Source organism: Podarcis bocagei (assembly GCF_964188305.1).
Source record: "Podarcis bocagei genome assembly, chromosome: 5".
Classification (NCBI taxonomy): domain Eukaryota; kingdom Metazoa; phylum Chordata; class Lepidosauria; order Squamata; family Lacertidae; genus Podarcis; species Podarcis bocagei.
In genome coordinates, this window is record NC_138129.1 from 50907982 (window position 1) to 50920790 (window position 12809).

Genomic DNA, 12809 nt, shown 5'->3' on the forward strand with positions numbered 1-12809 from the left:
CTCAAAGGGCTCATGGGATGAGGAGACGGCAGCTTCAGCTCTGACCCAGTCTTGTTACTATTAAAACACTACCTCTTTCCTAATGCTTCCTAAAACATCAGCCTGCAAAATTCTCTCTTGTCAGCATCCATACTTGCCAAGATCAGTCTTTATCTCCTTGTGTTTTGACTTTCCTTCCCACAAAGACCCAAATGTTGATTTTTCCAAATTATTCTCCCCCCCCCTCATCCTACCTTCCCCCTCCATCAGCTATGAATGAATGGCTGGTGGTCATGTGATTCTATCACCATGGAGACACATGACAGCTGTAAGATGTAAGAATCAGGATCATAGGAGGGCGGCTGCATAACCAGCAAGTTATTTATAGGTTGCTGTTTGTGAATTTATGGAATCACATCTGTCTTTGAGCATCATGTTTCATATTCACGCTGATTCCAGTGGGGCAGGGCATTATTCTTTACAAGCGTGCATTATACAAATCCCCCAAGTCTATGAATTAATGCAGAGAAGGAAGGGTTCTAGGTAGCTTATACAATCTCTGAGCAAGCTTAGATCAGGCTGGTTTAAAATTCACATTAATTTTTTCATCATGAGATCCTCTCACAAACTTACTCAGACTTCTCAATACATAGGTCAAACCACATCTTTGAACATAAGCTGCTGATGGCTGCTCCATGAACACATGACGGAAAAGCCATACAGCAACCTATGATCATTAAACAAAGAGGTTTCTTTTTGTTTTTTCCATGCAAATAGGAAGCAGGAGCCAGCGCCTGTTGGCAGCACAAGGCGAGATGTGGGATCACCCATTACAGAGTTGAATCTGCCAATTTTGGGTTGCTCGGTTTCTCATTTTTCCAATTCAGTTCACCACATTTCTGCAGCAATCTTTGGGGGGGGGGGAAGCGTCATGAAAATTATTCAGTATTTTAATGCAAATTTATCCTAATAAACACATTTTTGAATGCAATTTTAGCTGATGTACACATTTTTGCAAACATTCTTTCCGAATATGATGCATATTTGTTTGCTATTTTCACCAATATATTCTTTTTATGCACACTTTAACCTCATATTTGATTTTTTGCAAACACTGGTTGGTTGGTAATTGCATCACAAAATTTGGATGAGTGCAAATTTCAAAGTTTAGTTCTGTTTTGTTTCTTGCCTTGTTTTGGAAAGTGAGAATCTGATGTATTCACCTCTAAATGTGAACTGAATTCTCCCCCATCCGTAACTATAGGTACCCATTTCTGCCCCCTTTCTTAGAAGGTGAACATAATCTATTCAGCCCAACCTTAAACATTTTGTTATCCCCTAGGTAAAATATGAATAATGTGATCCAGCTGGCAGAAAGTTGTATCTGGAGGACTTAGAAGTATCCATAAGCTTTCTTTGGCAGAGCAAATAACAGTTTGAGGTGGGGACTGCTTATAGCAGAAAAATGATGGGAGAGAGTAAGGGGGAAAGAGTTAACCCATTGCTGGTTATTGCTGCTTTAACTTACCACCCATGGGGAAAGATGAGTGGAGGTGTCCAGATATTATTTTCTTAATTTTTGCTTTGCCAGTTCCATGCTTGCACAGCAGAGAGATGCAGACTGAACTCTTCTCTGGAGGCTGGACCAGCTTAGGATCCAGTGGATCCTTGCCAGCCCTGTCCTGCCCCCATTCTACCCTATTCAGGGTTTAGATCATCAGTAGCTTGTGCCATCAGTGGGCACAGTAGCAGCTTTTGTGGAAGCAGATCCTCACCACCAGCAGCAGCAGCAGTGCCACAGCCGAGAGTAACACCTGGCTCCCTCCTACAGTGCATATCTAGGACTAGGATTGCTCTGCTCAGTAGGACATGAGAAACAATAGGAAAGATGGCTTCTCTTTTTAATGCTGTGGTAGCCTTTCTTCATTAAATTGTCAGTGCAGAATCACAAATTTGTTAAACATCTAAATGAGCTAGGTTCTGCACAATGGATAAATAAGGTAATAGGCCTGCTGGAACGTATTTTAGTGGGGTCCTTTTTCTTATAAAATAATCCGTTTCCACCAAAAAGAGAGAGAGAAAAGACTTCCACCAAACAGAATGAACCTCTTGTCACACCTAAGGCTGTCCAGCTCTTGAGGAGTTTCTTTGCCCTAACTCAGACTCCTGCCTTCCACACTGCTTTAGAAAAAATATAAACAAGAAGAGAACATTTGATTTATGTCTCCAAAGACACAGAACTTGACAGTATTTTGTGAGATGTCTCAAGGGACATAACCCACTGTCTTAAGCACACAGGGAAAATTCTGATAAATTGCCATTTAAAAAACCAAGGAAGCCAAATGTCAAAATATAAATAACTTTATTGCACAGGCAGGGTGGAGGTAAAAGAAGGGAAAAGGAAAGATAACAACCATCTATAGATACCCAGGCCAGCAGATAAAATGGATAAAGAAAATCTAACTGAGTCACTAATGTGCTATGTGCTTGGATGAAGTCTTTACCCACAGGCAGTTTTTCTTTTTAAATACCTGCACCATCAAGAAAGACACCCATATTGAGGTTATTGCAATATGGGTGCAAATGCATTTATATTTAATATTTATTTGTTTATTAAACTTATATCCTGCCCTTCCACCCAAAGGAAGGAGCCCAGGGCAGCAACCAACAACTGATATAACAATAAAAACGTCCTTACATTATTCCAGTAGAGATGTAGACAAGGAAAGATCTTGACTTAAAGGCTTGTTGGAAGTAGGTGCTGAAAAGACAACAGAGATGGCACCTGTCTAATACTTACAGGAAGGGAATTCTAAAGGATAGCACTAAGACGCAATTGTGAGAAGCAGACCCTCCTGATAATGTGGCATCTGCAGGAGGACTTCAGCTGCACAGCAGTGATTGGTTGGGTATATAAGGGGTGAGGTGATCTTTCACATATCCTGGTCCCAAGCTGCAAAGGCTTTATACACCAAAACCAGCAGCTGGAACTTGGCCCAGTAGCTTCACATGTTGGCAATATCCTGCCCCAGTGAGCAGTTGAGCTGAGCTTTTATGCTCCTTGACCAGCCAGGAGCTCGTGCAGGAGGTTGCAAGATTGAATGCACCCTCTCACCAAGCTCTGCATCAGGCAGGGAGGGGGCACTTGCCCCAGTCCTTGCAGCGCTTACCAACTGCCTCATCAAAAGACAGCAACCCAGGGGAGTAAGCAAAGTGCTCAGGAACTCGCTTCCTTCTCCAGGCTTCTGGTGCTGCAGTTTTTAATAGATTACAAAACAGATGAAATAAAGTTATTTCATTGACTGCCCTCATATTGTTATGTACAGAACAACACTGAGGGTGTTTAAATTATAATAACAGCAACTTCGTACATTAGTGAAGTTAGCGTGTTATTAGATGCACAAAAATGGCACCTATGCAGCAGAATCATCTGCCATGGCTGGCCTTGGGCTAATCACTTGTCTCTTAGCTTCAGTGTTCCTTGACTGAAAAAATCAGGTGTTCTTTGTTTGCCTTTGACCCGTTTTCGGGGTTGGTGTTAGAAATAGTAGTAGATTTGTACTTATACATGCAGGCTATCTCGTGGCTCATGGGGCTCAGCAGGCAGTTGACTCCACTCTCCATGTACACTATTACTGTGCATCTGGCTGAAGTTAAGTGGACCTTAGGGTGTTGGTGAACAAGGAAGTTTAACCCACAAGCTTATAGTCTGCCTTTGTTGATTGGTGCATGAAACTGGCAGCATATTAGCAGAATATTTGCCTTATGGACAAGCTCTGCTGTCATTTGCAGAGCAGTTTGGAATCAGAGCTGCCACCTTTTTATGTCAAAAGTGCCATTCCCCTGGAACCTGGGGATGGTGGTGGATCAGATAGAACCAATACAGAATCTGGCAGACTGGGGGGCGATGCCAGAGTGAGACTTGGTGTTTTATTGCTGGGTGGGTCATGGTAGAATTTGGTCAACCATGAGTGGTTAATTACGTTGATTGCTGCTGAACTTGGCCTCTCCCTCTCTGCCCTTCGGCAGTGAGCAGACCTCCATTCTGGGGGGGGGGGGGAGTAAAGATTGCACCACCATGCAGCAGAACCAATTGCCACAGCTGGCTTTCCCTCCCTGCTCTTGGTCACTGAAGACCTCCAGTCCTGGGGGGAAATGATTAAGAAGCTCACAGTTGGACAACCGACCATCAGTTGCCAGTAATGGGAGGGGGGGAGTGAGATGGGATGGAGGGCAATGGGTGGGGACACTCATGACCAGATGAAAATAGACTTTGAGTGGAGGATATGCCACCCGAGCAATGTGTAAGAGTGGCTAGGAATGTGATTACATTGCATCATTTTATGCAATGTGCTTAGTGGATCCTTCAGAATAATACTGCCATTCTGCCAAAGGCGCTTTACCATTTAAAACACCAAAACAAGGACAAGCGGCCTCAGGGCATTGGTGCCACTTCAGGAGCTGATGATGGCACTAGTTCCTTGGTTTGGGCTTCTTCCTTTCTGCTTTCCTCTCGGAGCACACAACTTTTTAGACAGATCCCTGTCTGTGTGGTGAGGATGCCCTGGCTGGATCTTTTCAAGTGTGTGGCCTTTAGACTGCTCCCGAGCTTGAGCTCTCTGAGCTGGGAAGTTCCTGATTCTTCAGACCCAAACTCTGGGCCCTTGATAATACTGCCTTGCCTATAAGCGTTGGAACTCTTCTGATCTTCCAGGTGACAGCACGTCCATCCACACCACAGGCTGCTCGCGATTGCGGACACTTTCCCGCAGTGCCCAAGCGGCTCGCCCGAGGCATGCCGGGAAAAGCGCGCCTTTCACCGAAGCATCAGGTGTTGGTTGGCCCTGCCGGGGAGGGTCCGCGGAGCAGCAGCAGCGTCTAACCCCGCTCGGGCCCCCATGCCACCGCTCTGGGGCGCCGGGTGTGTGTGCGGGAGAGGCGGCTGGCTGCTCCCCCGCGACCCCCTCCCGCCGCCGGATCCCCAAAGGGCAGCGAGCCCAGCCCGTTGCCAGCCGAAGCCCCGCGCTTTCCCACTGACGCGCGTCGGCGAGTGACTCAAGCCTACGTCACGCGCGCCCGGCCAAAAGACGCTCTCCTTGCCTGGGGAAAGGCGAGCCGCGCCAAGGTGCTCTCGCGGCGACGGCGACGACGCAGCCTGCTCCGTGGGCTCTGGACGGCGGCGAGCCGACGGACCTGAGAGAGCCGCAGGAAGAGCGAGCCTTCGGGGAGGAGGAGGAGAAGCGGCAGCAGCAGCAGCAGCAGCGGAGCAACTGGGCGAAGAGCGGCCCGAGCGCAGCGCGGCCACCTGGGGAAGCCGAGGCGCGCGTCAGGTCAGGGCGCGCGGCTTTGCCTTCTTCCCATTGCCCAGCCGCCAGAGCACTTTCCCCGGCGAGTTGTCACAGGTCCGCCCAGCCCAGCGCAGCCGCCTTCCGTCCTGCGTCCCGCAGGAGTTCCTCGACGGCGCGCCGACGGGGCGGACATCCCGCTGGTAAGGAAGGTAAGGAAGAGTGAGCCCTTTGGGGGCAGGTGCGGCGCCTCCTCGCGCCTTCTCCTTCGTCTTCCCTCTGTTTCTTCCCGGTACGCAGGTAGGATCTGCTTGTTTCCATCGCTTTACCAAAAGGACACGGGGGGGGGGGGAGGAAACTCCCGGTTGCTAGGCGAGGATGGAAAAAGGATCTCACCTAGCAACTGGGGAGGAGGAAGGCAGGTGGACCAAGGGTGGAGAAAAGGGAAAAGGGAGCAAGGCGAGGAGGCGCGTCACCTGAAGCCTAAAAATAGCCAGCGATGCGGAACGGAAGGAGGCACGTTTGGGCGAGATAGATGGGGGGGGGGGGAGAGACGAGCAAATCGCCCTTTGCTGAAGCCCGGAGGGATTGCCACGATCCCTTCCGAAGAGATGCTTGGAGAGCTGACATTTTAAGTAAGTATGGGGTGGGGAGCGGGATATATAGATCGTCAGTGGCCATCCTGAAATCCACGCAGCCTGAAGTGTGACCTTGATTGTAACATTGGGAAAGGAAGCAGAAACCACTCCGTCCTCATGAATAATGAAACGCCGGCGCTTGAATCCTGGCTCACTTGGCCCCACCTCTCTCTGGGGTAATTCATCACAGAAGTTAGGGGTATAGAAGACGGGCCACAAGAAGCTGCATTCATGAGACTCCTAAGCTGTGGTTTAGGGTGGGGGAGAGGATGCTAGACGTTTGTCTTGTTTCTTTTTTTAAAAAAGCCTGGGCATTTGTGAAAATGTTGGCTGCATTGGATCTGCTTTTAGCCTTGATGGGGAAAAAAGATGCCATTGTTTTTGATATAATTCCTATGCACTGAATCTTCCTTTTTTAGTATGCTCTTTTTGAAATGATCAATAAACCCTTTTAAAATACAATCCAAGTCATCAGCTATTGACGTACGTACTTGAATGGGGTTTGGAAGTGGAAAGTGATAGATCCAAATAGCCTTCCTATTAAGAAGCAGCTCTGACTGTAACATAATTGCCTAAAAAAATAGATTGTGTGTATGGTGTTTGCTCCTGATTTGCATTTGCAATTGGAAGCATGTGTGCAAAGTTCCATTAACACTTTTGCTTAAACCAGAGTGAATCTGGAATAAAATTCCTATCTCAGGAGCTATGTGCAAGCTATGTGGGTGTTTTAGTGCCCCAGAAGAAATGTTTAAATGGTGCCTACTGCACCATTTAATGGCACCATCCTCAGGCTGCTGGAGGATCATCCCCTGTCCCACCTCACCTGGTCCTTTTGCTTGTCAATCTCTGATAAGGCCTCCTTCACTACCATTCCACATCCTGCAGCTGGATGAACAGACCCCTTATTGGACTATCTGGTTTCCATTTCCTCCAATATGCCCTGCACCCCATGCCTTGATGTTCCATGACTTCCTAACCATTTATGCTTCATATCCAGCCTCAGCCCACTTTCCCACCTCTTCCCTCGCTCATAGCATCAGGTCCTCCAACCTTTGTTCATTCCTTGTTGTGCATAAGCAGCAGAAGCACATGTGCCAAGAGTTCAGGATGTACCTTCCCTCTTCTGCTGCAGCAACAAAAGTACTGTTCCATATTAGTATGTTCCTAGATCTCCACCACGATCACCTAATTGTAAGGCCAACGTGGCATGTGACTCTCTCTACAAATGACGTTGAATTACTATGCAGCATGCCACTATAGCTTAATAATGAACTTAGAAAGCTGACATATATCAAGCTTGATATTGTCCACACTAACTAATAGCAGCTCTCATGGGCTTCATACAAGAGTCTTTCCTAGGCCTGTCTGGAGATGCAAGGGATTGGACCTGAGACTTTCTGTATGCAAAGCAGATGCTCTGCCACTGAGCCCTTCCCCTGGTTTTGGCCCTTCCTGTTTGTGGACATATGTTTCACAGATCCTAAGGTTAGATAAAACTGTCAGATAATCCAGCAGGGTCTCTTCTGTTGCACAGCCCATATGGATCTTCCCAGCCTGTGACTTATTTTTAGCTGCAGAGAAGCATCCTTTTAGAAGGGCATCTCTATCCATCTTGATGTTCTCAAGGGAATAATAAAGTTTCCATTTGCTTGTCTGCCTTCTAGAAAGCTCATTCTCTGATGCTGAGAGTCAATAGGGACTCTCAGACAGAATGTTGGGTCTAGGAGTTCAGGTTTCCATTCCTAGCTTAGCCTCTGCGTGGCCCTGGGTCTGCTCCCCATTTCTAATGTGACAAGAATAATAGTGTCATAGAATTGTAGAGCTGGGACGGACCACAAGGGTGCAAGAATATTTTTGCCCGGCATGGGGCTCAAACCCACATGAGATTAAGAGTCGTGCTGTACTGACTAAACTACCCCAGCAGTGATGGAACTCGCAAGGTTGTGTGTGTGTGTGTGTGTGTGTCTGTGCGTGCGCAGAAGGAGGATGAGAGATTTAAAATGAGTTTTAAAATGGCAAGGCACTTGGTGCAGCTAGAAGTGCCACATCCATTATTAATCATGGAGAATGCATTGCTGGTGGCCTCTGGGGGGGTCCTCCTGACATCATTCAGCAGTGCCATCTCTCCATCTGTCCCTCTCCTCTTGCCCTTCCTCAAGGGTGACCTTTTCTCTTTCAGCAGCTTTGGGCCTCACACCTGCATCGCTCTGCTCCTCCTCTGTCTTCATGTCTGCCATTGTAAGTTTTGTTGACCTAATTTAAGGTGCCACAAGACTCTGTTGCTTTTGCTGCAAGACAGTAAGATGGTGAATACAGTTTATGTTGGCAATGCTGTCTTTCATGAAGGTGCAGCCCCCAGTTTTAATCCTGAGTCCCCTGCTAATGATTTCCATGGGAAGATTAGCCTTCTGTTTTTGTAGTAAAGAACCAATTTGCCCTCAGGCTCTAAATAGAAAAACTCCACCTTGTGAATGCATTCACATCATTAAGGGAGTCATATGATTACTGGCTTTCACTGCCTTCAAATACAGGGTCATATTGTTATAACTTATATATGCTGCTATGATACCAAACAAGAAATGAACATGGCCTGTATTGGATGAATAGCCCCTTTTTACTCATTTTCTGGCCAATAATGGTGCAAAGTCTCTCTCTCTCTCTCTCTCCTTTGAGATATGAAAACAAATGGAGACATCTATGAAAGTATTGATGTGGGGACACGAAGAGTTGAGATGTGTTTTGTAATTGACTCCCTAGCTCTCCCTGATAGACTCCCAAATGCAATGCTGTGAAATAAGTCTTGCCTTAAGCCCCTCATAAGAGTGCTGTTGAGTAAGCTGTGACGTCTTTTATTATTAGTAATAAACTTATTAATAATAAAGGCCTACAAGTGGGATTCAACATGGCATTAATTGGGGTATCTGTGAGTGCTTGGCAAGGGAACTCCCACATGCTCCTGTTTTGGGTACCCCGCCCCCATCCTCCAGAGCAAAGATTTAGGGAGCACAAGGGGAGGAGAGGCAGCTTAATTCTTGTTCAGTGAGTGGACTTCATTCTGCTTGTGCAGCAACACAGCTGAATCCTACCCGATAGCACTTTTAGAATGATAAAGGTGACCACAGACCAGCCGAGCAGCTCTTAGATGCAGCATAAGTGCTTCTCTGCTGCCAAGTGGAAAGAGGCTTGCTGTTGGGATGTCCCACACAGTTGGCGGGGGGGCAGGGGGGAGGATACTTGGGTGTCTCTGTGTTGAGGATGCACAGGATCCTAAGCACCCCCATTTACGTAATATGGCCTTAAGAGGAGTCCTGTACACTGCCATGGTTAATTTCCTCCCACTGACGGCAATGGGAAGGGTGGTGGAAAATGGCAAAGAAAAGGGTAAGAAAAAGCAGTCTCCTAACCCCCACCCTTGCCTGGCAGCAAGCTGTCGGGGTTTAAGAAGTGTTTTTAGCTCCACTGCAGAATCCTTCCCTCTCTCCAATAGGATTGTTCTGCCACCATGCAAAAACACTATTTCCCCACCCCCACCCCTGTATTCCAGCTCACAACAAACCTGTGCCATATGTTGTTATTATCCATGTTTTTATTATCCATGTTTTGCAGCGGAATAATTGGGACTGAGAGAGTGTGATGTGGCCAATACCCAGTGAATTCATGGCTCGGCAGGGATTTGAGCTCAAGTCTCTAAGGTCCAAGATTCTGGGCATTGGCCCATTTTTAGTATCCGATAGCAAGTCTTTGGAAAGAAGATCCATTATATTGTTAACAATGTTTAGGGCAGTATAACCAACAGCAGCAACAAAATTCTTTCCCAATTTTGCTCAAATTCTTATTGAAAAATCACACCCCTGAATTGTCTGACTGATGTAAATGTTTTTAGCAGGCCAATTTGACTATCTTTGCATGTTCTGTAGAATTGCTTCTGTTATAGATTATTACTGGGGAAAACAGAACAAATCCAGGCACTAGAAATCCTGCTCAGCCCTCCTCCTGATATTTGATAGGGAAGTGCCACTCATCTACTTCCAAGCTTGTTTTCATAGCCTCTTGAGAGCTAGAAACTCTGTTTTCCGCATATGAAAGCTGTGGGTTTTTTAGGGTGCTGAATTTTGTGCCCAGTGTCATTTTTGCACTTGAGAGATGCACTCACACCATCAAAGGATATACTTAGCTCTGGCAATATCCATTCAGACAGAAGGCCATGTGGGGTGAGTTTTGTGGGTTGTTTGTGTGCTAAAGGTCACCAGCATAAGGAACAATCCCCCTCCCCAAAGAAGCTGGAAGGTGTGAATAGAGAACCTGCGCTAACATTGCACATATCAGCATACAAAGTGTGTCTCTTGTGATACCTCTCTGCTATCCATTGTAAGGCACCAGTGCGAGCTGAACAGTGGGCTTTGCTCTTAAGCAATTCTTACTCACTTCAGTGAGTGCTGCTTGCAGAGGAAATTTTCCCCTGTGAATTGTGCCTGAAATAAATGAAACAGGATAACACAATTTATTTCTTCTCACTCCCTGGGTTAATTTCTATTATTCACATCCGTGCAGCATCAGTGTAAGAAATTAGGATCAGTGGGACTATAGAAAGCTGACTTACACCAAGTCAGACCATTGGTCCATTCTGTATTACACTAACAGTGGCTCTCCAGGGTTTCAGGCAGGGGGCACCCCCCCCCCCGTCGTGCCTGGAGATGCAGAGGATTGAACCTGGCACCTTCTGCATGCAAAGCAGATGCTCTCGTGGCTTGACCTCGCAAGAAACTGCACTAGGAAAACTCATTTTAAGACTGGGAATGCCAACCAGCACAATAGCACAATGCCTCTCATACAGAAGCTGACCCAGTTTGGAGTAGCACTTTTTTGCCAAGATCATCAGATGCCATGTATGAGCATAGTATCCCCAGGTGTGTCTACTTTACTGAGCATGCAGAGGGTTGGTGCAAGGATAACATGCCTTGGGAAACTACTCTCTTCAAATCTCTGCTCTCACATGAATTTATTGAGTAGCCTTAGGCACCCCACCCTCAATCTGCCTTAGTCATATGTTTTATGGTGATAACACACACCTACCGTACATAGTTGAATGTAACAGCAGCTGCTTGTGGGCCATGGGGTTCCAGCTGTGTCTGCTAAATTCTCTTTAGCCCTCAGCTGCATGGTTTAAGGCTGCTGTCTTTGCAACATCAGAGCAGCTGAGTCGAAGACAGCCAGAGGACTGATGGCACATCACTTACAAAGCCCCATGTGGACTTTGGAGCAGATCAGCCAATGGCATCATCAAGAGGGATGGCATGGCAGACAGCAGGTTGAAGGAGGAGTTTGCAGGAACAGATGACATCAGAAGACAAAGAATATGTTTTATGGGATAATAACCATGTAGCTCATTATGCTACAGGCATATAGCTATACAGTGGTGCCTCGCAAGACGAAAAGAATCCGTTTTGTGATTCTCTTCGTTTAGCGGTTTTTTCGTCTTGTGAAGCAAGCCCATTGACAGATTAGCGGGTTAGCGCTATTAGCACTTTTAGCGGTTTTTAGCGGCTTATCTGCTGATCGGATCAGCTGATAAGCGGCTTAGCGGCTTAGAAAAAAGGGGGGAGGGAAAAAACCAGCAGGAACTCGCAAGACATTGTCTTGCGAAGCAAGCCCATAGGAAATTCATTTTGCGAAGCACCTCCAAAAGGGAAAACTCTTTCGTCTAGCGAGTTTTCCGTCTTGTGAGGCATTCGTCTTGCGGGGCACCACTGTACTGTAATAATATTCTTTTCATGACATCTAACCTTGATTCAAGACTTGCTTCAAAACAGTTCATTTGATATTGGCACAGAATGAGAGAATTGTAGAGTTGGAAGGGACCCTGTGAATAATCTAGTGAAACCCCAATGCAGGAATATGCAACTGTCCCATACAGGGATCAAACCTGCAACCTTGGTGTTATCAGCACCATGCTGTAACCAACCGAGCTTTCCAGGCACAATCTTTTGGATCTGATGGTAGTAAAAGGTGTATTGGTGGTTGACTTCCCAAACCAAGCTGATGGTAAGAATGTAGGTCATTCTAATAAGCTTACTATGCTTATATTTTGATAATTGGGATCAGTGAAGCTTTCTGCTGGGCTACTGGCAAATATGAGGAGATGCATGGAAAAAAGAAAACAAAAGAAAGTCCATATTCTGCATGTGATATTGTCCCCAAAGAAGGAAATTATGACACATGGAGAAAGAATTCTGTCCTTGGTGCTGAACGTCTCATCTATTGCAGCATTAGTGTTGAAAAGATAAGCTGGTATCAAATGCAGCACTATGTAACTGTCCTGTCAGCACAAGGATTCTGTTTGTACAATGGGACTTTGCACAGTCTGCTCTAGGGGTTCCTCCAACCTCCTGAGCAAATTTGGGGTGTGTGTGGGGTGCACACAGGTCTTCTTCCCTTTGTGTCCAAGAAAAGTAAATAAGCTATCCACTGCACAAGTGGAAATTCTTGCGCTAATGGGATGGTTACTTAGCCCTGTGCTAGTTACAAATCTCATCTTTTTAACACAGTCTCTCTATCTTATAATTTATAACTGTATGCTGAACTGGATGGAAGGATCAACACCAAGGACAGCAGCTTCCTCCATGTGATCATAGGCCTTCCTTATTTACCAGCCTCCCCACCCCCCTTTACTCCAAGGCAGCCTTACCTTACAAAATCAAATATATTTACTTTGCTGTTGCATGAGGTGTGGAATAAGAAAAGTCAGGTCTTCTGTCCGGGAACAACCTCTCCCAGAGATCTTGAAAAGCTGTTTCCCGTCAGACAGTTCCAGGCTAGATTTGCCTCAGTATAGCACAGCTTTGTCTGTTAAACAGCACACTTTCTGCAGGTTTATACATTGCTGAGAAAGTTATTCTTTGCTTGTGTG

At 46.3% G+C, this 12809-nt stretch overlaps 1 protein-coding gene across 3 annotated transcripts in view; it reads left to right on the forward strand.

Annotated features, from left to right (window-relative positions):
• The first annotated feature begins 5083 nt into the window (after window positions 1-5083).
• Window positions 5084-12809, forward strand: part of SLC6A17 (solute carrier family 6 member 17) — a 36122-nt gene continuing 28396 nt past the window's right edge. For 2 of the 3 annotated variants that reach the window (XR_014008174.1, XM_081194166.1), the window contains exon 1: window positions 5084-5476. The gene's annotated coding sequence lies outside the window, so the exon portion shown is untranslated. Of the gene's footprint in view, window positions 5477-5727; window positions 5900-12809 lie in introns of those variants that run through there. The other variant, XM_081194167.1, reaches the window with a different exon arrangement.